The 25746-nt window shown below is 42.3% G+C and overlaps 2 protein-coding genes and 1 pseudogene across 3 annotated transcripts in view; 1 reads left to right on the forward strand and 2 right to left on the reverse strand.

Moving 5' to 3' along the window:
* LOC144491513 (acylamino-acid-releasing enzyme-like) overlaps window positions 1-25746 on the forward strand; it is a 207588-nt gene that overhangs the window by 134903 nt on the left and 46939 nt on the right. The gene's annotated exons all lie outside the window — the stretch shown is intronic.
* The window catches only part of LOC144491857 (protein bassoon-like), a 517892-nt gene that overhangs the window by 36482 nt on the left and 455664 nt on the right, over window positions 1-25746 (reverse strand). The window contains exon 13 of the mRNA XM_078210147.1: window positions 15188-15328. The gene's annotated coding sequence lies outside the window, so the exon portion shown is untranslated. The remainder of the gene's footprint in view (window positions 1-15187; window positions 15329-25746) is intronic.
* LOC144491958 (small nucleolar RNA U3) lies at window positions 22191-22268 on the reverse strand (annotated as a pseudogene).

A 25746-nucleotide genomic window follows, 5' to 3' on the forward strand; every position in this document is an offset into this window, starting at 1 on the left:
CGAAAACGTGGTAAAGTCGGGTGTGAGGCCATTAACGTGATCTGCACCCACCTCCACGCAGATGGCCACTTTACCGAATCCCGGGAATGGCGGCGATCTGATTCGCGCCCGAAATGGGCGCAACGGCGATTTAAATGCATTTGCATGCATTTCAATTGAATGAATGAACTGCCCGCCCAACTTTATCAGCATTTCCACCTTTACCACCGCGTTTGCCAATCCGGAATTGTGCCGGAGGGAGGGAGGCGGGCCAGATCATTCTCTGGTGAGGGGTGGGGGGGGGGGGGGGGAGACCCGATCGTTGTCTGGTTTGGAAAGGGGGGGGGGGGGGTGGGTGGAGTGAGGCCAGATCATCCTCCTGCGGGGATGGGGGGAGGGGGTGAGGCCAGATCATTCTCCGGGGGGGGGGGGGGGGGAGGCCGCTGCGATCGGTTGGGGGGGGTGACGATCAGTCTGGGTAGCGGGGGGGGGGGGGGGGGGGGAGAGTTGGATAAGGGGGATAGTGATGTCTGTGGGGGCCATTGCTCCCGCTTTTTGCTCCTGGGCTGCTTTCTCCGCTTTTTGCAGCCCAGGAGCGATCTGACATGGGCGTGCTTTTTCAAATTTTTTTCTAACTGTGCATGTGCAGTTCAGAGCTCCGCTCGTTTCAGGCGCGTTAAGCCCCGCCCACAGCGCGAATGGGGCTCGCGATGTTTTTTTCAGGCTGAGTGCTAATGGGGGTGCCTGAAAGCAGATTTCTAAGTCGGATCTGAATTGTGCCCAGATTCAGCACGTAGAACGAAAATGGTAAAATCAGGCCCTTTGTTTTTGTTGGCATTAATATGTAACAGGCGCCATCAAATTCAATAGGGAATTCAGAAGAAACTTTTGGTTAGAGTGTGTAATTCTCTACCACAAGGAGTTGTTGAGGTGGACAGTATATAGTCATGGAAGGGGGAGCTAAACAAGTGAGATAGGAAGGAAGGTCATGCTGATTAGATATAAGAGGCATGGGGAAGGCTCATGTGGAGCATAACCACTGGTTTGGTCAAATGACCTTATTTGTGCTGTATATCTGGAAATCCATTCTGCACATTTGTCACCCTTTGTGTGAAGAACTTCCTGATATCAACCCTAAATTTGCTTTTTCCAATATGAACTTGTGTCCTCTCATTTGAGCGCTGTTGTTATGCTCAAATACTACTTCTAGATTAACTATTCCGACCTTGTTTGCTATTTTAAGTAACAATCATTTAATAATCTATTTTTTGAGACTGCTTAGTCCAAATCTTTCCTTTCCTCATAACTTAGTCCACTAATACTGGAGGTCAGCTGTGATGCTCTCTGTAATGGTTCTAAGGCTACAAATCTTCCCTTTGTGATTTGGTAACCAAAGCTAGGCACAGCACTAATGATGTGGTCTGATTAGTGTGTTGTTCTGTTTTAGCATTACAGTCTTCAACTTGTACCCTGATGTTTTGGTATGTAATTCAGCAATTGACTTGCTGTATTTGTTGCTGCAACTGGACCTTCATGTCTCTTGATATTTCACCATCTGTCACTTTCAAGATTCTCTGAATATGTATATATAAATCATCCATTCTTTAAAGTGCAGTACTTTACACTTATCCATTTTGTGCTTCATTTGCCACATATCAAACCATTTATATGGGGGACGATTCTCCCAAAAAAATTCTAAATGCCGAAATCACATAAAAACTGGAGTAATTCCCACTGTTTTTTTCAGCGGGAGTTTCAAAATGAATCTCCCACACTCTGTGCACTGCAGAGTGCACTAGCATGATTTACATGGGAAATCATGCGCAGGGCCGATTCCCGCTGGAGAGGCCGGCAGCATTGCACTGAGCGGGCCACTGCACATGCTGAGGTCTGTCAGATTGGTGCATGCAAAGTAGCCCCTCACAGCTGACCTCCCGATCACGCATTGTTGCCCCTCACAGAGCCCAATTGCTGCCCCTCTGGATGTGTCCGGGCCAACTTCACCCCCCCCCCCCGCCCCCACGCAATGGTCAGCCTCTCTCCTCTATCACTGATTTCAGTGCAGAGTGGCAGTGGCAGTGGGACACCCCCCCCTTCCAGCCCCACCGATCTCCTTCCAGAGGCCCACTCCCCATTAGGCCTCACCACCTTGGCATTGCCCGATGCCCGGTAGCAGTGCCAATGCACCTCCTGAGCATTGGCACTTTGCCCCTTGGGCAATGCCAGGGGGCCAGGCTGGCACTGCCAAGGTGGCAATGCCCAGGCTCACCCCCCCCTTACCCCTGACTCTTTGGGGCGCCTGGATGGCTCCCTTTCACTCCAGCAAGGTCAAGCCACTAACTCCCCACAATTGGGCAGCTATTTTAAACCCCGCTGGAGTGAAACACTCCTGGTGGGGGAAGAGAGGCTAGTGGGCCAGGAGACTTCAGTCCCGGGCTAGCTAATGAAATGCAAATAACATGAAAATTTGCATTAACAATTTATGCAAATCCGGCACCTGGGGACGCATGGGCCATGGCGCCCAGTGGGAGCTCGCTAAACAGCCTCTGCTCGAGTCCCCTGGTCCGCTGTGCAGCTAAAGCAGCGCAGCGGGCTGGGAGAGTCGCCCTCATAGTCTTTGGCTGCATTTTCAGATGGCAAGAAGTTTAACAACACCAGGTTAAAATCCAACAGGTTTATTTGGTAGCAAAAGCCACACAAGCTTTCGGAGCTCTAAGCCCCTTCTTCAGGTGAGTGGGAATTCTGTTCACAAACAGAGCATATAAAGACACAGACTCAATTTACATGAATAATGGTTGGAATGCGAATACTTACAACTAATCAAGTCTTTAAGAAACAAAACAATGTGAGTGGAGAGAGCATCAAGACAGGCTAAAAAGATGTGTATTGTCTCCAGACAAGACAGCCAGTGAAACTCTGCAGGTCCAGGCAACTGTGGGGGTTTTCATGGTAACTTTTCAGATGGCAACATAGAACTAGGAGTTGGCCCTTTAGCTCTTAGGTTTGTTCCATCATTTAGCAAAATCATAACAAAGCTGCAGCCTAATTCCCACATGCTTTAATATTTTTAAAAAAATCAATCTCAGATTCTAGTGCCCCCCCCGAGTTAGATATTTTCTGTGACCAGTATGGATTGAGCTTCCAAATCCAAGACATCAATGCAGATTAACAGCAAGTACTGATTCCTGGGATATTCCACATAGTGTCCCACTTCCTTTCAACATCACTCCCAGCAAGTTCTCCCAAGACAAGAGATCTGAAGAGCCAGTTACCACAGAGCAGAGATTAACACAACAAATAGAATATTGAATTAAATAGCAGAGAACAAGCTGAGAGGACGCAATTCTGAAGCAGCATGGCACCTTTTGCACTATGTTTAGCTTTGGTCATCAAAACACGAAGAGTATATATTAAGTGAGTTTATTAACCTTCGGCAGGCTTTATATTTGATTCTACTTGACAGACACGGTGGCACAGTGGTTAGCACTGGTGCCTCTCAGCGTCAGGGACCTTGGGTTCAATTCCTGGCTTGGGTCACTGTCTGTGCTGAGTCTGCACGTTGTCTGTGTGGGTTTTCTCCGGGTGCTCTGGTTTCCTACCACAGTCTGAATGACGAGCTGATTAGGTGCATTGGCCATACTAAATTCTCCCTCAGTGTACCCGAACAGGTGCCGGAGTGTGGCGACATGGGGATTTTCATGGTAACTTCATTGCAGTGTTAATGTAAGCCTACTTGTGACACTAATAAATTAACTTAAACTTAAAACTTACTTGCTTTTCAGCCTTCCATGTGAAATTTGGTATCAAGAGTTTTGCACATCCTGGGACACTACACCATGGACTGAATTTTCTAGCCACCCATCCTGGGGGTTGATTTGCAGGCAGGGGTGGGGGCAAAATTAACAAGCTTGTAAAATGCCATGGGTGCAATAATCGCTGCCTCCCTGTCCACCCCACTGCTATTTTATCAGCGGTAGAGGAAGTGTGGGCCAATTAATGGCCACTAAGGTTGCTTATTTTGAACCATTTGTATTGTACATTTAATTACAGACTTGTATTTACTGCTTTTGTTGGGAATCCATTCCACTGATTCATTATTCTGTGAAAAATTAAAAGTTTCTTTATATGCTCACCCTTGCATAGTGCTTGTTAACTTTGCAATTGGCTCCTCTAGCTCTACACATTAACTTAAACATCTACTTGCAATCACATCACCCATGCTTTTTAGGCCCTTTTTCATAGCACAGTAATCTTAATGCCCGAAGCATCCTCATCACTTTCCTTTCAAGTATTTTCCAGCCTGTCTTCTCAAAAGGAGCAAAATGCTTTATACTAATTCCATTTAACATTTCATTTGCTTCATTAGTCAGTACCACATTTGAAGTTCAATCACAATCCAGGACAATCCCTGTTTCACCATTTCTCTTTGACTATGCCTTTTTTCTGCAGTCTGATAGTTTTCCCTTCATCCTCTGCCCTGTGTCCACTGCTACTTTTTATATAAATGCCTCACCGCATGTCAGGATTGGTCGAGAAATGTAAGTTGTTTCTGATTGTGGTGTCAGTGTACCTGTAAGAGGCTTTTAAAATCATGGCCTTCGGTGATGTCTTTGGTGGAAGGAGAAAAATAAGTGTGCCGGTCAAGTGACAAGGGTTATTTTTGGTTTTGTTTTGCTGCAGTGTTAGAGGCAGTTTTAGAAGCAAGCTAGAAAATAAGTCTCTTTCTCTCTCTGTTTTGCTTTGAAAGTTTTACCAGTTAGCTGAAAGAAAGGCTTGTTGCCTTGCTACAGTAAAAAATCTATGTTTTTGGTGTTATGGAGAGCTGATGACTACAAGCTGCTCTGTGTTTTCAAGATCATTTGAAATCAGCACTCAACCCAGGGAACTGGATTTCAGCATCATGTGAGCTTTAGCCTGTTCAATGATAAATCTGTTTAAAGTGTTTTGTTTATTGGATTTTGTTTTTAATTGGAACACATTAGAGATATTCTTTAAGAGTTATACATTATAGTGATTGTTTTGTTTCTTGTTTGTAATTGATAAAAGTGCTTGATAATTTTCTTATTATACATATTTATATTCTTAAATAAACCTTTGATAAAATCTCCCTAGTGGGTCTTTTGAATCACACCTGAGGTGAAACATCTCATGCTTATCCTAGCCAAATTCAAGATGCAAAACGTATGATTCAGGCGGGCTTCATAAAACACTTTGGAGTTTCTGACCTGAACCATAACATGATAAACTCTTTATTTCATCATTTTAGCACGAATAGCCAATGTTGTACATCTCTTGGCACTGGATGAGTCCAGTAACTACACTTCTGCATGCCTCTTTTATTCATTGTTCTCATTAGAACATTCTACTTTTTGTCAACTTTATTTATAACAGCTTCTTTCATTTGAAGTAAATGTAATGAACAATGGTGTCAATGGATAAATCGACATGAAATTGTGCTGCCCAACTAGAACTGTTATTCCAAGCTTATCTTTGACACGGTCCTCAGCTACGTGGATCAGGAGGCTTGGACTTTAGCCCCAGTCTTTGCTTAGTTAGCTTATCTCAATTAGGAATTGCAATAACCGGCTTGGAATAATCAGTGATGCACTCACTCATTTGTTGAAATTACATATGCATAAGCAAAATATCAGGCTCAGTTGTGACAAATGCCCCACTCGCATATATATGAGCACTTATTCACACACTCTTATTTAACCTGTGAGTTTATCCTCACGCACAAAGACAGGACATTATCCATTCCACTGACTCACTAGTGTTAACTGTGCAGCGTCAGGAAGTGGTGAGTGGAGCGCAGCTGCTTCTCCATAGGGAGGCAGAAAAAATCATTATTCACCTCAGAATGCCACAAATGAAGACCATGTGGGAACAGATTGCTAGTCTGTTCTCTCAATTACAGCTGTTGTTCCATCCTCCACATTTTCTCCTGACCCATACTGGGGTAATGATCCAAGGGTGGCAGTAGTCTTGGGTGCCTTGCATGATACCCATCTGATGTAAAACCAAAATTACAAGTTCCTCTTTGATCCAACCAGTACAGCTATACATCAGTATCTCCTGAGGCATTTTATCAAATAGCTTCAGAAAGCCCAAATATATACAACAATTTCATACTTTTATATTTATTCAGTTGCCTTTTAAAATTGTTCCAATGAATTTGTTGTGCTTGACCTGCCTTGCATAACAAATGCTTGTTTAGACTCATTGCTGTTATTGTAATTGTGCTTTTGAGATGCTTCTTTGGTAATTGAATACATTTCTTCCTATACAAAGAAAATTTCAAGATTCATCAAGCAATCTGTACAAAGATATGTTAAGCAGCATGCTTTTAATTCCAAATTGGCGATGATTACACTTCAGAAGCAATTAGTTGGCTATGAAACGCTTTGGGACAATTTAGAGGATGTGAAAGTTGCTACACAAATGGAAGTTCTTTCTATCTAAATGTGAACCTTTCAGCAGAAATGGAACCTGAAAGATAAGTGAGCCCCTCTAATAGGGTTGAATAAAACAAAGAAAAATGGATTGATTAAGAGAAGAGCTGAAAAGAAATTAAAAATGGCAGATGATATATAAAGATCTTTGCAGTGATGCAATGAGAAGCCAGTAAAATATCAAAAATTACAGACACAGCTAATTAAGTTCCAAATAAAAAGCATGCAAGGGTACACATATGTGTAAAAGGAGGAAATAAAATAAAAACAGAAAATATCAAGCACACACAGTTGGCCAACACTTGAAAAGAGACCAGAGACCAATATACCAGGCATGGCCAATAGAACTGTGTTGTTCTGAAATGTCAATAAATAGCCAACCTGCAAAGGAAGGGGAGGAAAGAAGCCTCTGTGCTTCAAAGAAAAAGAGATGTCCAGCTGAAGTTTGAAAATCATTAAATTTATTGGCCCAGATTTTTATTATCAATAATAAATAAACAATGCTCACTGTTATGAAAATGTTAAACCGGACAACAATGTCCACACGTTTAATTATGGTATAGAAACATTCCACAGAATAACAGAATGTGACCTTTGTGTTAGCAATGACTCAGTTAGTTAGCACTCTTATCTCTGAGTCACAAGATTCTGCATTGAAGTCCTTGGGCTTCCCAGGACTTGAGCACAAAAATCAAGGTGCAGTTCCGAGGCAGTGCTGCACTGTAAGAGGTGCTGTCTTTTGGTTAAGACTTAAATCGAGAATCCGTACGTAATAAATCCCATGGCGCTCCTTCACAAGAGTCCAGGTGAGTTATCACCTGATAGTCTGGCCAATACATATCCCTCAATCAACATTACAAAAATAGATTCACTGACCATTTTCACTTTGCTGTCTCTGCGCACAACTGACATGTTTCTGACATTACAACATTGACTACACTTCAAAAGAGCTTCATTGACACTAAAACATTTTGAGACATCTGGTGGTCCTGAAAAACTATCATTCTATTTTTCCCTTTTTAAAAAAAAACGTTTCCCTATACAGTTCTAACACCTCTTTTTTGAGCCACCATCTAACTCTGGTTTGATCATTTTCCCTGGATTTTACCCCGCCCAAGCAGTCTATCATGTGAAAGTTTTCCCCTGCAACTCTTTGCAAGGACTATTCAATCTGATTGGTTAAGACAATGTTTTTTTGTTCACATGGTTCCCAGATACCCAACATTGAGAGCACTGTGCTGTCTCGGCTCTCTAGTTAGCCGAGACAGCACAAGTTAGGCTTTGCAGCAAGCTGTCACTTGTACAGTTGCGTGTGTTGCTGGTGTTGGCAATATCATCAGTTTATCCTGATACTGGAAAGGCAAAGACTCCCAGAAAACAGTGCGAGTATTCAATTAACATTTCTTGTTTGTGTGGAAGATCAATTGTTTTGAGTTAATAATATAGCTTAAATATTATACAACCTAAGGAATCTATAGCCACAGCCATTTCACTAGCAGTTTACTGAGACTCTCTGAATCAGATTTTAACTTGCTCCAAACTTGCTCAGAGTTAAAATCGGGCCCATAAAGTTTTAAATTATTAAAGTAAATGCAGGACAAATTCTGTTATGGATTCCAGTAAATGGGAGTGAAATAAATGTGGCATCTGAACAAATGCTCCAGCTGTGTTTGGAAATCAGGCTCTAGACATTTCCAGCCAGACATAGCATAAAAACACATTTAGATTTCCACCCACTGCTGATATTGCTCTATTAAATTCCTACTGAAACTTAATCAGTAATGCCTGTCACAACTGTCTTCAATTTTATTTCTTTATACTTTTAGATGCTATTTTGATTTGGTTGATTTCTCCCACCTCACAATCTCCTGGGCCACAAGCCTTCTTCCACTGAAGGCTCGACTTCTCCTCAGGCTACTACTGATGCCAGTCTTTAAGTAGCTGTTAGGAACGAAGGGAGAATGGCCTGTGGCGCTATTTCCTCAAAGTGCTCCTCTTGGCTTACGCAAAAGACTGCTTACTGGTGATAGTGGTCACCGGATGAGCAATTGAGGCTACCAATCTGATAGAGTAGTAACTTAGAGCTTGTCTGTTTCCACAAACTTACACTCATTAAGGTAAGGATGTTACTATAGTAGAATGAAAACTTTCCACATTGGGTATTCATTGTCTATATTGTACAGTTGCAGGTTAGGTGTAGCACAGTTCAACATGCATGGTCAGAGTCCTTCTACTCTATCAGCAATGAGCCTGAAATTCAGAACAGCAATGATAACTGCGACAGACTGACATCTTCACTTTCTCCACTACATCCATTAAATGGTTTCTGAGAGGGAGATTGCCAGTTTAGTACCAAATCAGGACCAGTTTTAAGTTATGGGTCTATACCTTCTGACAACTGGCTTGGACTGGAAAATCACTCACTTGGGACCAGCAGAGAAAGGAACATCGCCTTTCTTTGCTCCACATGTGCATAAAAGGTGGTTACCACTTACCGACCTACCTCAACCCCTCAGCTGATGAATCAGTATTCCTCCATATTGAACACCACTTGAATAAAGCACTGAGGGTGGCAAAAGCACACAATATACTCTAGGTGGGGACTTTAAGTCCATCACCAAGAATGGCTTGCAATAGCACCATCACTGGCCAAGATGGCGGAGTCCTAATGGACATAGCAGCCAAACTGGGTCTATGGCAGGTGGTGAGGGAGCCAACGAGGGAAATACTTACTTGACCTTGTCCTCACCAATCTAGCTGTTACAGATGCATTTGTCTATGACATATTTGTAGGAGTGACCACTGCACAGTCCTTGTGGAACCACAGAACCCTTACAGTACAGGAGGCCATCATTTGGCCCACTGAGTCTGCACCAGCACTCCGAAAGAGCATCTTACCCAGCCCTCCCCTTCACCCTATTCTCATAACCCCATGCATTTACCATGGCTAATCCACCTAACCTACACATTTTTGGACACTAAGGGACAATTTAGTATAGCCAATCCGCCTAACCTGCACATCTTTGGACTAAGGGAGGAAACTGGAGCACCCAGAGGAAACTCACGCAGACACGGGAAGAATGGGCGGCACGGTAGCACAGTGGTTAGCACTGCTGCTTCACAGCTCCAGGGTCCCGGGTTCGATTCCCGGCTCGGGTCACTGTCTGTGTGGAGTTTGCACATTCTCCTCGTGTCTGTGCTCCGGTTTCCTCCCACAGTCCAAAGATGTGCGGGTTAGGTTGATTGGCCAGGTTAAAAAAAAAATTGCCCCTTAGAGTCCTGGGATGCGTAGGTTAGAGGGATTAGTGGGTAAAATATGTGGGGGTAGGGCCTGGGTGGGATTGTGGTCGGTGCAGACTCGATGGGCCGAATGGCCTCCTTCTGCACTGTAGGGTTTCTATGATTACTATGAATGTACAAACTCCACACAGACAGTCACCCAAGACCAGAAGTGGACCCGGGTCCCTGGCACTATAAGGCAACAGTGCTAACCACTGTGCCGCCTTCGTGGAGACAAAGTCCTGTCTTCACACTGAGGAAAACCTCCAGCATATTGTGTGGTACCATCAACATGCATATGGAATAGATTTTGAACAAATCCAGCAACGCAAAAGCAGACATCCATAAGGCGCTGAGTCATTAGCAACAGCAGAATTGTATACAACCACAATCTGTGTGTGACCTTATGGCCAGGCATATCCTGATTCTACCATTACGGTGGAGGTTGAGGGGCCGTAATGGTAGATTATGAGAGGCATGGACAGAGTGAATAGTCAGAAGCTTTTTCCCAGGGTGGAAGAGTCAATTACTAGGGGGCACAGGTTTAAGGTGCGAGGGGCAAGGTTTAAAGGAGATGTACAAGGCAGATTTTTTACAGAGAGTACTGGGTGCCTGGAACTCGTTGCTGGGGGAGGTAGTGGAAGCGGATACGGTAGTGACTTTTAAAGGGCGTCTTGACAAATACATGAATAGGATGGGAATACAGGGATATGGTGCCAGTTTAGTACCAAATCAGGACCAGTTTTAAGTTATGGGTCCATACCTTCTGCCAACTGGCTTGGACTGGGAAATCACTCACTTGGGACCAGCAGAGAAAGGAACATTGCCTTTCTTTGCTCCACATGTACATAAAAGGTGGTTACCACTTACCGACCTACCTCAACCCCTCAGCTGATGAAGGGGGTTTTAGTTCAGTCGGGCAGCATGGTTGGTGCAGGCTTGGAGGGCTGAAGGCCTGTTCCTGTGCTGTAATTTTCTTTGTTCTTTGTTCTATTACCATCAAGCCAGAGGAACAACCCTGCTGCAATGAACATTGCAGGAGGGCATTTCAGGAGCAATACCAGGCATAATTAAAACGATGTGCCAACCTTGTGAAGCTACAACATAGGACTACTTGCATGCCAAACAGGGTAAGCAATACGCAACAAACAGAGCCAAGTGATCCCACAACAAATAAATTAAATCTAAGTTCTGCAGTCCTGCCATATCCAGTCATGAATGGTGGTGGACAATTAAGCAACTAACTGGAGGAGGGGGATCCACAAATATCCTCATCCACAATGATGGGAGAGACCAGCACGTCAATGCAAAAGATAAGGCAGAAGCATTTGGAACCATCTTCAGCCAGAAGTGTCGAATGGACGAATCATCATGGCCTCCACCTGATGTCCCCAGCATCACAGATGCCTATCTTCAGTCAATTCGATTCACTCCACGTGTTGTCAAAGAATGACTCAAGATTCTGGATACTTCAAAGGCTATGAGCCCTGACAACATAGTACTGCAGATTTGTGCTCCAGAACTAACCGTGCCCCTAGCCAAATTGTTCCAGTCCTGTTACAATACTGGCACCTAGCCGGCAATTTGGAAAGTTTCCTATATATGTGCTGTAGACAAAAATAAGGACAAATCCAACCTGGCCAATTGCTGTCCCATCAGTTTATTCTCGGTCATCAGCCAAGTGATGGAAGGAGTCATCAACAGTGTTATCACATGGCATTTATTCAGGAATAACCTGCTCATTGTCACTCAGTTTGGGTTCTGTCAATTAGCTCCTGACTTCATTACAGCCTTGATCCAAACATGGATAAATAAGCTGAATTCAAGAAGTGAGGTCAGAGTCACTGCTGTTAACATAAAGGCAGTATTTGATCCAGTGTTGCATGAAGGAATCCTCATAAAACTGAAATCAATGGGAATCAGGGGAAACTCTTCACTGGTTGGAATCATGCCTAGCATAAAGGTTGTGGTTGTTAGAGGTCAATCATCTAAGTTCCAGCATATCACTGCAGGAGTTCCTTGGGAGTAGTGCCCAGGCCCAACCATTTTCAGCTGCTTCATCAATGACCTTCTCTCCATCAGAAGGTCAGAAGTGGGAATGTGCGCTGATGATTGCACAATGTTCAGCACCACTCTCAACTTCTCAGATACTGAAGCAGTCCATGCCCAAATACAGCAAGGCCTGGTTAACATTCAGGCTTGAGCTAATACATGGCAAGTAACATTCATGCCACACAAATGCAAGGTAATGATAACCCCCTAAGAGAGAGAATCCAACTATTTCTTTTTGACATTCAGCAGCACTGCAGTCATTGAATCCTCCACAGTCAACATCATGAGGGTTACGATCAGAAACTGATCCAAAAGGGGTGGTGGTGGAGGCCATGTCCGTTGGGGGACAGATCTCCCGGTAGACTGAGAAATCAGGTGCATGCGCACTGGCATCCTGAACAGACTTCTGCCGGCCTCTCTGGCGGGTTTAGGTTCCGCCCACTCCCTACTATCGTGAATCTCCTGATAGCCTCTGTATTGCACAGAGTGCCATAAATTATCAAAACTCAGTTCACTGAAAAAACAGGTGAGAAAACCTCCCATTTTCTTGCCCATTTAACATTTAGAATATTTTGGGAAAAATTCCGCCCCATATCTTTTTCTTGAATCTGTTTTATCTTTACCATTTTGTTTCTCTCTCCAATGCGAAAATGTTTAAATGTGAGAGAAAGAGCAAAAGGGGTCAAAAGCAGAGGAATGGTAGAGGGGAAAGGAAAGATAAAACATGGAGGTAGGTATAGAAGGAAAGCAATTGAGAAAGAAAGAGAAGGTAAACTTTTATTCCATTTAAGAGAATAAGTTCTAACCCAATATGCCATACATCTCTGCAGAAGTGGTATTTTAAGCAGGAAGGTGATTGAAAGCAGCATCTGCAATTATAAGAAAAATTGCCACCTGTCAACGAAAGATGCATTCAAGGTGAACCTTCTTTTTAAAGCTACTGTCATTTTAATAAATCTTTACATTGATGAAGCCATAGGTTCTTCGAAATGTCAAACATGCAAGTTAACTGAAAATCTGGTTTGTGTACTTAGTACTGAAATCTTAAGGTCAAACAGATGGAAAGCTGTGTTAGTTTGATGCAGTTGCCCAGCATGGTCTGTAGTGCTTGAATACATGATATTAGATAGTAATTCTGGCTACTTCTTAGTTCTGTAGATTCAATAAACATGCTGGGGTTATTCTCTACTGGTATTTCAAATATTAGGAATACCAGGAAAAGGAATGCTGACCCTGCCAAGACAAATTCATGATGTGGAGATTCACCCATTCCTAGTCTCAAATCCCATTTCCTCCCACCACCAGAACAACTTTTTCTGCTTTGTCCTGGTACATCTGTGCCACTCTTTAGTACAGGATTGGACATGATGACAGTTCTACATGTGCACAGCTTCTGGTGTCCGTCCAACCATCGACCTTGAGACATGTTAGCTCAGTCGTACAGTATACAGATCTTTCTGAGCAACAAGTGACTGAATTTGTCAATCCTTTTCTCATTGGTTCATAAATGTACCGTATACATCACATGGAAACACAACAATGCTAAATTCTCCCTCAGTGTACCCGAACACGTGCCGGAGTGTGCCAACTAGGGGATTTTCACAGTAACTTGCCTATGATGTTATAAAATGTAAAATGCCACATGTATTTTTCCCAAACAAAAGTTTCCTATAGACACGCAGCAAGGGTCCTACTACAGTTTAAAAGTGTGTAACTCAAGTCATTTGTTGCTGTTTATATTGGGGAAGGACCAATATAATTAACTAGAATGGTATCGTGGAAATTGGGCTTTGACAAAGGGTCGCCTGGACTCGAAACGTCAGCTCTTTTCTTTCCTTACAGGTGCTGCCAGACCTGCTGAGATTTTCCAGCATTTTCTCTTTTGGTATCATGGAAGTTTGGGGCATAGAAACCATTTAGTCCACCATGGTTGTGCTGGTTCTTTGCTACAATAATCTAAAGTTAATGGGTGGCACGGTGACACAGTGGGGCAGCAGTATACAGATCTTTCTGTCACTTGTTGCACAGAAAGATCTGTATACTGCTGCCTCACAGTGCCAGGGACACGGGTTCGATTCCTGGCTTGGGTCACTCTGTGTGGAATCTGCATGTTCTCCCCTTGTCTGCGTGGGTTTCCTCCGAGTGTTCCAGTTTTCTCCCACAGTCCGAAAGACGTGCTGGTTAGGTACATTGAGGGAGAATTTAGCATGGCCAGTGTACCCGAACAGGTGCTGGAATATGGCGACCAGGGGATTTTCACAGTAACTTCATTGCAATGTAAGCCTACTTGTGACACTAATAAATAAACTTTAAAACAGCTCTCTCCCGATCCCTTGCTTCTTCTTCACACCAAAATAAAACATTTTACATATTGTTTTTTCTTTTACTTGCACCATCTATTTTTATTATAAATGGGAAGACCCCCGCCATTTATACTGCTTATACTTTGTTGAAAGGAATTCTTTTGCACCTGAAATTAAAACATTTGAAGCAGCTAAATTACAAGACTTTGTCATTGTAATGGTCACATAATTAACTTTGATGAAAGACTAGTAGTTACCAAGGACTAATGGCAGATGTAATTTTTCAGTAAGACTCACATCAGTCAAAATCAATGAGCAAGTTACTGACATTGATGTAATACAGAATAATTCGGCTCATTGCACGCTTATAATTAGTCGTTGGGATTGCTAGGTGATGGGGAAAACAGACAAGCTCACCTAATTACGATTGTCCAGTGAGACTGCAACATTATCATCTGAAAATTCACTAACGCTGCTGGCTAATATGATTGCTGGAAAATGTCACTAATACCCCGAAGGCCATAGGATCACAACCAGCCGATAAGATTCCAAGACAACACCTTTTCACAACTGAATTTTGTAATTTTATTAACAAGTGAGGTTATTCAAAAGGGTTTCCTCTGTGTGCATGGATACTCAGTTTTATGTACAATTTCAGACTGCTACCCACTGCCGTGATTATAGCTGTGTTGCATTCCTGACTTTGGCTTACTTGAGTCTCTTTCACTCTATCATTGTGATATGAATCAAGGAAATCAAGAGATCACAAAGCATTTTTTGCATAAAAAATTATTCTTTGGTAATTACCATCTAAACAAGGAGAAGACCTAAACATAGCCTTATTATATTTTGCATTCTTATGGGAAAAGGATACAAAAGTGTGTAACCATCTATTATTATATTGCATAAAATTCAATTTTGAGACCACAAACTCAAAAAGGACAAAAATCCAAAAGATTTGACTTTTTAAAAAATTGTATTTTATGGTGTGCAAGAATTCTTCCCAGTCTCTCCAGAATTTTCTGATGGATCAGATTTTCAAAGTATCAATGCCCTGTGTCTTCTGCAATCTTTGATACGATATTCTGCATTTGTAAATGGAATGGATAGTTATGAGCTTACCTTGGCAGAGCTATCAGATGCTGGAGTAATTTTTACTGCAGTGCTGGGTAAGGACAGTGAGATTACTCATTTTCTGCCCTCACACAGACCGATGGCTTCCTGTTGCTGTCTGGCCTTCAATACTGAAGATGTTCTACAGTCCTGTTGAGAGTAATACATTAACACTTTTAATTTAGGGTGTTAATAAACCATGATATAATACCGGTAAACCAAAGATTAGAAACAGTTGTGAGTTGGAGAAGTTGCACAGTCATTCATTCAAAATTGACTGGTGCTGGATGGTGGGATTTGTTATGACAATTAATTGTGAGGGAAAGGTTTTCAGAACTACCTGCGATAAAAACAAAAGCAAAATGCAAGCTATGTGAGGTCAGTAGAGCGAGGTCTGGCACAGTATAAACACAATCATCCTTGGCCCACTGATGCTCACATTGCATTTTTTTGAAGATATGCCAGATTCTTGGTTTTTGTAACAACAATTGGAGCTGCTGTGAGAGCAGATAGTACTTCACCATCTGTGACCAAGCAGATCCTTCTGCTGCTACCTCAGCCTGCTGCTGAGCTTAGGTCGTCATCATGGGCCCTTTCCTGTTGTGAATAACGTCACAGGCCTGCAAAGCAAAGGTTACCCTGCATTGCTGTGTTTGTGGTGAACCGACAACCATTTAGCAAACACTTAAGTTGTTACTTTGATTATTTAGAAAACTCCAGGAGTAGGGTGGGAAAAAGGGGAAGGGCAGTTGGGAAGAAGGAGGCGAAAGTCAGGCAGTTGGGATGGAGGAGGAGGAAGACAGGGAGCTGGGCAGAATGGCAAAGAATTGGGAAGAAGGGGCAGGGGACGGGAGTTGGGAAACGTAATCAGGATTGTTTTTCTTTCTGAGCTGTCTCTACATTTGTGAAAACCCAGCTGACTCCCTTGTGCCATTGCTGAACTTCTTTTCCTGGTGCTTACAGTCTGAGATTGGAGAACTGACTGTCATTTCGGCAAGTTTCAGTCCCAGTGCGAGCTTCTAACACTCTGGTGTACATCTGAACATTCACTGCTCCCAACTACAAACACACTGGCACTGATGGACTCTTAAGCTATGGAAACAAAAGATGCACACATAGACAGGTAGAAGAACTAAAACAAAAAACAGAAAATGAAGGAAAGTCTCAGTGGGTTTGACAGCATCTGAGGAGAGAGAACTGAGCTAACGTTTCATAGAATAGAATAGAAACCCTACAGTGCAGAAGGAGGCCATTCGGCCCATCGAGTCTGCACCGACCACAATCCCACCCAGGCCCTACCCCCACATATTTACCTGCTAATCCCTCTAACCTCCGCATCTCAGGACCCTAAGGGGCAATTTTTAACCTGGCCAATCAACCTAACCCGCACATCTTTGAACTGTGGGAGGAAACCGGAGCACCTGGAGGAAACCCCCGCAGACACGAGGAGAATGTGCAAACTCCACACAGACAGCGACCCAAGCCGGGAATCGAACCCGGGACCCTGGAGCTGTGAAGCAGCAGTGCTAACCACTATGCTATCGTGCCGCCCCGTTTCAGGTCTGGATGACTCTGTCAGAGCAGATAGAACTGTCAGGCCTCACCAAAAGGTAAACAGATAAAAGAATGTCCTTTTTTGGGGAGGTAGAGAGGTCAAATATAGAAGCTGTGCTTTACTTAATGACATGAGTAAGAAGTCTCACAACACCAGGTTAAAGTCCAACAGGTTTATTTGGTAGCATAAGCTTTCAGAGAGCTGCTTCTTCATCAGGTGAGTGAGGAGCTGTGTTCACAAACAGGGCATATATAGACACAAACTCAATTTACAAGATAATGGTAATCAAGTCTTAAAGGTACAGACAATGTGAGTGGAGAGTGGGTTAAGCACAGGTTAAAGAGATGTGTATTGTTTCCAGCCAGGACAGTTAGTGAGATTTTGCAATCCCAGGCAAGTCGTGGGGGTTACAGATAGTGTGACAGATCCCGGTTGAGGCCCTCCTACCTGATACGCTGTCTACCTGATATGCTGCAGGAAAGAATATCCCGAGGCATGGTACATTGGGGAGACCATGCAGACACTACGACAACGGATGAATGAACACACACCAGGCAGGAGTGTTCTCTTCCTGTCAGGAAACACTTCAGCAGTCACTCTGATCTTCGGGTAAGTGTTCTCCAAGGCGGCCTTCACGACACACGACAACGCAGAATCGCCGAGCAGAAACTGATAGCCAAGTTCTGCACACATGCGGACGGCCTCAACCGGGATCTTGGGTTCATGTCACACTATTTGTGACCCCCACAACTTGCCTGGGCTTGCAAAATCTCACCAACTGTCCTGGTTGGAGACAATACACACCTCTTTAGCCCGTGCTTAACCCTCTCTCCATTCACAGTGTCTGTACCTTTAAGACTCGATTACCTGTAAAAACTCGCATTCCAACCATTATCTTGTAAATTGAGTTTGCGTCTGTATATGCTGTTTGTGAACACAGCTCCTCACTCACCTGATGAAAGAGCAGCGCTCCAAAAGCTTGTGCTACGAAATAAACCTGTTGGACTTTAACTTGGTGTTGAGAGACATCTTACTGTGCTTACCGCAGTCCAATGCCGGCATCTCCACATCATAATGACACGAGGCCAGACCAAATAGAACACGTGCCAGTTAAAAACTGCCGGGTAATTAATTAACCTGTTTACACACCAATTAAATAGAGTCTCTGCCATTTTGTCTGAATAAGAACTTGAATTATTGCGGCAATGACTAGCTACTTTAATTTCCAGACATACTGGAATATTTTATCAAAGAAGGAAAAAAAACAAGTGAATATAATTGCTGCAATGTGCTCAGTCATATCAAGGTGTCAGATAGTATTCAGTCCACAATATGCATGTACCATACATATCTGGGTATATTTCAGCTCAACAAAATGGAAAGGTTTCTGATAAATATTCTACTTTTGCTGGAGAAAGAATTAAAAGCATTTTAATCATTGGGAAGGGCAACAATTGGGGATCAGAGATTTTTAAAAACAGCTGTCAGTACCTGGTTCTGCGGTAGGGAATATGATATTTCTTTCTGGTAGATCTGACTAATGGAACCTTTGAAAAGGCTGAAAACAGCACAGGTTTGATGGTAAAACCTACAACCTTTTGTTAGCTGGTATCTTGGTTGCTCATGTTTGAGCAAAAATTCCTTTGTGTGAGATTTTCAAAAAACTGTGTGCTCTTTATGAATGGGTTTACAGTGCATCTGATACTCTAACTGTCCCTCCCCTTCAGAAAAATATCAGTACAGATTGGATTAATGAAATGGCTCTCTATCTGGAAATAAACTGAGTAGTGGCAATGCTAGATATTATATAAACAACTTCACACTGGCTTTTAAAAACACGATCCATGTCCTATTTTCTTTATCTCTCACCTTGTCTCTCCCTCTCCGTTTGGAAATTTAATTTTACGTTGCCTAAATTTTGAGACATGTTTCTCTGTGAAGCCTTATCTTTATAAATTGTTCAATCAACATCACTGGTCAATTTTACTATGTCAACTTCAGTATAATGTCAGTCTCTGGCCAGTAGATGGATCTGCTGTGCAGCCTCTTATTTTTCAACAAACTCACTCCTCTGACATTGCAATCTCAGTCACACAATCATTGAAAACTCTCGTCCAACCCTAAACTCAAATGTGCTCCTTGCTGAGACCTCTTATTCTAAACCAGGGGTCTCCAAACTACGGCCCATGGGCCACATCCGGCTCACAGCGGGCTAACATCTGGCCCGCAGCCAGTGGGGCGGGATGGGATTCCCGCTGCCGAAAACACTCCCGCGTCCGGAACCCTGCCGCTGACTCAGGATCCGGACGCGGGGACGGAAGCCACAGGCCAGACATTTGCTGCCGCTCCGCGCGGTGTCTGATGGACCCATGGGAATCCCCGCCCTCTTTACTGGCCCATTGTCCAATCAGAGCTGCCGTCCTGTGACTGACAGTTCATTAAACGAATCAGCGATTGAGACATCTGTTATCCAATTGCCGCTCTGCATTGACTGAGTGACAGCTGCTTTATCCAATCCGTAAGCTCCATCTGTCTGAAATGAGCAAGAACAATGACAATGATGGTGGCAATTCAGACCAATTCAGTTATGGAAGGAAAAAAGAAAAGTGGACAGTGAGTGCCGCCTATTTAATGAAGAATGGGGTGGAAAGTACTTCTTTGTACAAACAAGTGATAAAGCCTTGTGTGTCATATGCAACGAAACTGTTGCAGTTTTGAAGGAGTACAATGTACGTCGGCACTATGAGACCAAACATGAACCAAGTGATTCCCAATTCACAGGAACACAGTGTTCGGAAAAATTTGAATCAATGCAACGCAGGTTGCTTTCCCAACAAGCTTTTTTTACGCAGAAGATAACTGAAAATGAAGCTTTAACCAGGGTCAGTTACAAACTAGCTCATGTGTTGGCTAAAAGAGGAAAGCCATTCACCGATGGAGATCTCATCAAAGAGTGTATAATGGAAGCAGTTGAAGAGTTATGCCCAGAAAAAGCAAATCTGTTCAAAATCATCAGTCTTGCGCCAAATACTGTTGCTCGTAGAATTGAGGATATAGGAAGCAATATATTTCATCAAATTGCAGACAAAGCAAGAAATTTTCAGTTGTATTCTCTCGCACTCGATGAATCGACAGATGTGTGTGACACATCACAACTCCTAGTATTCATCTGTGGCGTCGACAGTGAATTTAATGTGACACAAGAATTAGCATCAGTGCATAGCATGCACAGCACAGTAACTGGAGAAGACATCTTCAAAGAATTGCAAAAAACTGTGTTAGAATATAACCTGGAATATAATAAACTGCAATGCGTGACAATTAATGGAGGAAAGAACATGTCTGGGGTGACAAAAGGTTTTGTCGGACTATTCACAAAAGCTTGTGAGGTTGGTGGATTCTCAAAGCCCATGTTTCTGCATTGCATTATCCATCAACAAGCATTGTGCGGAAAATATGTGGATATGTCTTGTGTTCTGAAACCTGTTGTTTCAACAGTGAATTTCATTCGATCTCACGGGCTTAATCATCGCCAGTTTCGTGATTTTCTGAAAGAAACTGATTCTGAGTTCAGTGACTTGCCTTATCATACAGCAGTTCGATGGAAAAGTTCTATCACGGTTCTTTCAGCTCAGAGAGGAAATTGATTCCTTTCTCCCAGAGACGAATCGACCCAAAGCACTTTTATCAAACACTGACTGGCTTTGGAAATTGGCATTTTTTGCAGACGTGACAGGACATATGAATCATAGAAACCCTACAGTACAGAAAGAGGCCATTCGGCCCATCGAGTCTGCACCGACCACAAGCCCACCCAGGCCCTACCCCCATATCCCTACATATTTACCCACTAATCCCTCTAACCTACGCATCTCAGGACACTAAGGGCAATTTTTAGCATGGCCAATCAACCTAACCCGCACATCTTTGGACTGTGGGGGGAAACCAGAGCACCCGGTGGAAACCCACGCAGACACGAGGAGAATGTGCAAACTCCACACAGACAGTGACCCAAGCCAGAATCGAACCCAGGTCCCTGGAGCTGTGAAGCAGCAGTGCTAACCATTGTGCTACTGTGCCACCCCTAACTGAATCAACTGAATCTGAAGTTGCAAGGTGAAACAAATTTGATTTGTGATCTATTCGCACATGTCAAGGCATTCAGGGCAAAACTGATGCTATTTCAAGGACAGCTGAAAGTTCATAACTTGGTTCATTTTCCATGTTGTGAAAAATTTCGTGAAGAAAGTGAAGCAGAATTTCCTTCTTCATTTGCAACAGAAATCATTAAGGACTTGCAAAAACAATTTCAGGAACGATTTTCTGATCTTGATGGAAACACAGATAAAATAAAGCTGTTTCAAAATCCATTTGACTGCAATGTTGAAACACTCCCAAGTCAGTTTCAAATGGAAATGATTGATCTCCAATCAGATGACATGCTGAAAGACAAGTATAAAGAAGGAAATCTGATCCAATTTTATAAATCTTTGCAGCCTGAGCAGTTTCCAAATTTGAAGCAATTTGCTTGTGGATTTGTATCAGTTTTTGGTACAACGTACCTGTGTGAACAAACATTTTCAAAAAGGAAGTATGTCAAGTCCAAATATTCGAGCAAATTTATCTGATGAGCATTTGAAGTCCATTCTAATAATTGGCTCCTCAAGCTTGAAACCTCCATTCAGCAATATTTTGAAATTAAAAAAGCAGTTCCATCATTCCCATTAATCTTGTGCAAAACTTCATGATTTGTTGGTTACGATTGAAAACTCCAATTGCCAGAATTGTGTAGAAAGGTGCAGACTGAATTTATTTTTGTTCGACCTGTATTAATGGTTCAAGTTTATTTTGAATTTCTTTGCTTTGTTTTACTGAAGTTCTTTCTTGGGGCATGTTTATTTTTCTTATTGGGTGCCACAAAATTGGGCAAATTCTAATTGCAAGTAAACATTTGTAAAATTTCAGTAAATAAAATTAATTTTAAAAATGAATAGCCTGCTTTTCTCATCTGCAGTTAAGTAATTATTAATTTGTCAGAGCATTTGCTAATGTTTGACATTTTTACTCATTATATATCATTTCTTAGTGTAAGTACAGCATTGTTTTTTTGTAATTGTCACATTTCTCTTTTGTTCTGAATCATATCATGCTGATTACAAAGATGATTCAAATAAAACTTATTCATTCATTTAAATTTTATTCATTCATTTATAAAACTAAATTTTTTTCTTTGGCCCCTGAAAATGTGTAAAATATACAATGTGGCCCTCGTACTGAAAAGTTTGGAGACCCCTGTCCTAAACCCTTCACAATCTGCAACTTATTCAAAATACATCAGCACACATACTCTCCTACACTACGTTCTGATCACTGGGTCATCCCCATTCGCACTGACCTACACTTGGTCCTTGTCCTCCATGTTGAGTTTTAAATTCTCTGTCTTCACATTTTTCCATTGCCTTGCTCCACCTGCACAATTTAGAACACATTTCTCAAGTAAAAAACTATAGAAATGATCCCTAAAAGTATCCTTTTGTGCATCTCACCCATCATTCATCCAAGGATTGAACAGAACTTTTGGCATGGATTTTACTTATGGGCTTACTTGCCACTGGGGATGGTAGGGATAAGACCCATTGTGACCTTGACTCATGTCTCACCTCCTCCTCTTCAGTGTAATGAAGAGATAGGTAGCTAATTACTTATAAAATATGGCAGAATCTCCTGGAACTCGTAACTACCTGGGCCTATTACAGAGGGAGTGGTGGCCATTAACAAAGTGACTTCCTTCAAAAGTAATCGTGGGATAATCTAATATCAGCACTGCTCCTCTCTTGGCAGTCACAGGGGTGATAAATTATAGAAGTGGCACAGGGAAATCATCAGGATCATCCAGATTTGAAATGTTGGCTCTATTCTCTCTCCATCGATGCTGTCAGACCTGCTGAGATTTTCCAGCATTTTTGTTTGCGTTCCTCCAATTCTGGACCCTTATAGATTTGCCTTCCCTTCTTCCACCATTGGTGACCATGCTCTTATGATGTCTTGGCCTTAAACTCTGAAATTCCTTCCTTAAGCATCTCAACCTCGGTTCTCTTTCAAGGCTCTCTTTAAAGCCTACCATTGACTTTTAGCCACCCTTCTTAATATATCCCTCTTTAAATCGATATCAAATATTATCTGATTACCATACTGTTAAGTGCATTGGATATTTTCCAATTGTAAAGAGTGGTAGCATCCAATTCTAGGCGGTGGTGGGAGTGGGACTGGTGTCTGATGGGTGAGATCAGAAGAAGCACTGCTGCTCCTTCTGGCCTACAAAGAGTGCTGTGAAGGCACTTTCCATTCCCCACAGCTGTCCTCCCCTTACTGCGCTACTTAATTGAAATTCAGCCAGCCACAGTTACACCTGTCAATCAGATTAAATCCAATGTTTCCAATCTCATTAACATATTTAAAATCTTAGGAGAGGATTGGCAACTTGTCCCCTGATGCCAGCTTCTTGATATGCTTAGAATTTTTATCCATTTAACCTTCCCACTTACACCCAATCTCATCTGCTCGCTCAAGTTGAAATTCCCTTTATGTTGGTAACTGCCATCTGCATCAAGCAATTCCAGGTAAAGATGCAAAATAAAGGTGTCTCTGCTCTGCTAAAGCTCAGGTGAATGACCTGATTGCATCATTGTGACTATTGTTTTATTTCTAACATTGGCCATTCTATCATTGAAAATGCCAGCATGATACCAATTCTTTATTGAAGACAGTTTCGTAACCTGAACCTCTACTAATTGATCCAAATTCAATCTCCTACTGCTAGCTCAATGAAAGGTCAATATGTACTCCAAACCACATCACAGCTATCCACATTGTTATTCATGTCCACCGATACATATTTTCTGCTAATGAACAACAGATTATCACTTGATAAATGTGCTGATTGTTTTGTGATAATTGTTCATCCTTCAGTAATCACGCAACCCTGGAACACTTCGTACCTTGTGTCACCAGCCTCCAACAAAAATTAAATGATAGTAACAAGCATATTGCATATTGTTATATGTATCATAAAAATGTTAGATGGTGATGCTTTGCTCTCTCAGAATTAGGCTGAGCTGTAAGGATGAATGAGGGGCTAGCAGCTGTCTTGAGAACCTGGGAGAGGCAGGCTGCTGGTACTTGTGGAACTGTACTCGTGCACTAGTGTCATTAAGAGAGAACACTGAGAAGGCCGAAAGAAAAGAACCCAACAAAAAACCCTGAAAGTTATTTTAGATGTAGTGACAGATGTAACATATGACTTTCTCCCACATTGGTAAGCAGGGGAAAGGTTTGGCAACTAATTTTAAAAAAGTTATACTCTTGTTTTGTGTGCGTGTGTGTCCCTTCAATGGCAAGGGGCATCGAAAACCTGTGAGATTTGGCAGTGTTCAGCAGTCATTTCAAGCCTAATAATTTGAATTGCACTGTGGTGCCGAGAGAAGAGCGAACTTGTGTTGGATATTCATTCTGTTGTAACCAGGGCATCGAAAACAAGGGAAAAGAAAATAATTTTTCTGATGTAGGGTGAGTAAATAAAATAATTCATAGTTTCCTAAGGGTTCCAGACTGGGGACATGTTTTACAATCGCAAGTTTAAAAATGGGTTCTGAAATATAACCTGGTTACAACAGAATGAATATCCAACACAAGTTCGCTCTTCTCTCGGCACCACAGTGCAATTCAAATTATTAGCTTGAAATGGCTGCTGAACACTGCCAAATCCCTCAGGTTTATGACTGAGCCAAGGCAACAATGCTCATAGTAAAAGCAACGGCCCATAATCCTTTGGCAAATCACTAAGTATTTTCTTTTATTCACTTCTTGGATTGTGGAGGAAAATAAATTTTAAATTCTATATTCTTTCAATAAACAAAGAAAAACTAAACAACCTAAAAATAAAGAGTAGTGGATTATCAGGTGTATATTCAGGACACATCTACAGTAGTTGTGCATGGCGCAGTGGCTGACGAGCAATGCAAATGACCGTTGACTTTGGTGAGACTGGAAAATCCCATTGGAGGCCAATGGGTGAGCTGCCTCTGCTGCCAGTTGGGGGGGGGGGGGGGGGGGGGGATTCTGGCCATAGAAAGATATCGGCTGTTGCACCAATTCATTTTCTCTTTATATAAATATCCCAGGGATTACTCCTCATGATGAACCAATCACAGAGAACTAGAGAATGTGTGCATCTGGTTTTTATTGCTGACCTTCCATTTATAGGATGTCCATAGACTTTATAGAAACCGGAGAAGGAAGATTTGGACACCCCAAAATTCATCTTTTCCTTTCTTAAGTTACTAAGCCGATTGGCATCCCCTCAGCAGTTTGCATATTAACACAACCAGTGCACTGAGCCGTATTATGTGGCTGACCAGGGGCTTAAAAGGATGGATGCTGGAGTTTCTCAGAATCCTCCAGTTAAAGAAGGGAAATAGTAATGACCTAATATAATGAGCACACGTCCTTATCCTGAGATCAACTAGTAATACGTTATGGGACTTTTAAACAAGGATACTGCAATGCAGAAGACCCAGATAGAATATAACAATCTTCTCTCTTTCCAATTGCCAGTTGAGTGTGTGTTATATATAACGGACAGCTGAAACAAGGCTGAAATATGTTTAATGGATTCAACTGGCATCAGACACACCACAAGAGTGAAGCTTGGTTAGTTTAGAACTGTCACATATATCCTGAAATTACAGCTCCCATATACCATTATTTTCTGCATACAGTTTTACTTTTATAGGGTGGCTTTAGTTTGGGTCAGTTTTCTGGGCAAATAGCAGTTGTGGTTACAAATGGTAATTGCTTACACATTTCCACATTACAGATGTGAGATGATATCCATTTCATAAATGTTAATGACAGCCTATGTATAGTATGATGTCGTGACAGGAAAATCTAGAGTCAGAGTATACCATAAAGCCCAATTGAGACTTTCTGATGGCATCATAGGCCCCAACTAAAA

Source organism: Mustelus asterias, chromosome 3 (genome assembly GCF_964213995.1).
Source record: "Mustelus asterias chromosome 3, sMusAst1.hap1.1, whole genome shotgun sequence".
Classification (NCBI taxonomy): Eukaryota; Metazoa; Chordata; class Chondrichthyes; order Carcharhiniformes; family Triakidae; genus Mustelus; species Mustelus asterias.